The 1,129-nt window shown below is 37.7% G+C and overlaps 1 long non-coding RNA gene across 2 annotated transcripts; it reads left to right on the plus strand.

Annotated features, from left to right (window-relative positions):
- LOC127148439 (uncharacterized) lies at positions 1-1,129 on the plus strand. 2 transcript variants are annotated; one of them, XR_007819428.1, is made up of 3 exons: positions 1-162; positions 243-301; positions 882-1,129. It is a non-coding gene; the product is annotated as an uncharacterized LOC127148439 (long non-coding RNA). The 2 variants fall into 2 exon arrangements; XR_007819429.1 differs by having other exon boundaries at positions 1-301.

The following is a 1,129-nucleotide window of genomic DNA, read 5'->3' on the forward strand; positions in this document are numbered from 1 at the left end:
CTTGGTAAGCCTTGGTATGCTTGATTTGGTTTAGTCTACCCAGCTAAGGTTTATTTTGACCTTAACTAAGTTAATTGTTGGATTAAATTGACTATAGTTAACTGGAAGCCGAGCTGGGAATTTGTCCAACTAAGTCTAAACCGAGTTAGGCCTTGATCTTGGGTAAGTTACTTCAAATGGATTTTTGGACCCTTAATTCTTTAAAGGTTAAATTATTAAATTTAGTTTTTATAACTATTTAGGACATCGCTGCTTGGAAGGCGTGATTTTACTGTTAAATTTTGATTGATCTAATCTCCAGGTAAGAGATTCTACTACTAGACCTACGAGTGGAATTAAGAGATCGCATGTATTTTTAGTTATGTATATTGATGATTAGATTGCATAACGGCATGACAATTTAATGATGATATGATATGACATGATGACATGATATGACATGATGATATGGTATGACTTGATGATGTGATGATGATTTGTTACGTGTATGTTATGGTTAGGGTGTATGTTAGCTTATCCTATTAGAGTCGTACCTGCATGGGTGTCCTTCTGGATCACCACCTTTTTAGGACTCCGCAGTCCGATGGGATCGTCAGTCTGGCATTAACATAGACATGATTCGAGTGATTCGACGGGATCGCTCGCAGCCCAGTGTTTCCTCCGGGTACACTACAGACCAGTTTATCCTGAGTGTTCCTTTAGGATCACCAAAGACCAGTTATGTTCCTCCAAGATCACATGTTGCACGTGTTCGGGAACGTGCCAGTTCTTGGGTACCACTTTTCAGGACTCTAATAGGAAGTTAACAGGCACCTAGCAGGACTAGTAGTGGGCCCCTTACTGAGTATTTTAAACTCACTCTTTCCATTTCTATTTTTCAGTCAGAGGCAGAGATAAGAGCAAAGGCAAGCTGGCGAGTGACCAGAAGTGATCGTGGCGAGCCATAGGGATCTTTTGCTTCCGCTTTATGTCATTGTTCAGATTTTAATGTTTGCATTTTATTTTATTCTTTATTTGTTATTTTATTTCTTTAAAACTAGATAGGGCCCAAGTTAAGATTTTATTTTTGTACTTATCTCTAATCACATTTGTTTATGCTTTTAAATGAAAATTTTGAGGTTTTGTTTTA

Source organism: Cucumis melo, chromosome 3 (assembly GCF_025177605.1).
Source record: "Cucumis melo cultivar AY chromosome 3, USDA_Cmelo_AY_1.0, whole genome shotgun sequence".
Taxonomy (NCBI): Eukaryota; Viridiplantae; Streptophyta; class Magnoliopsida; order Cucurbitales; family Cucurbitaceae; genus Cucumis; species Cucumis melo.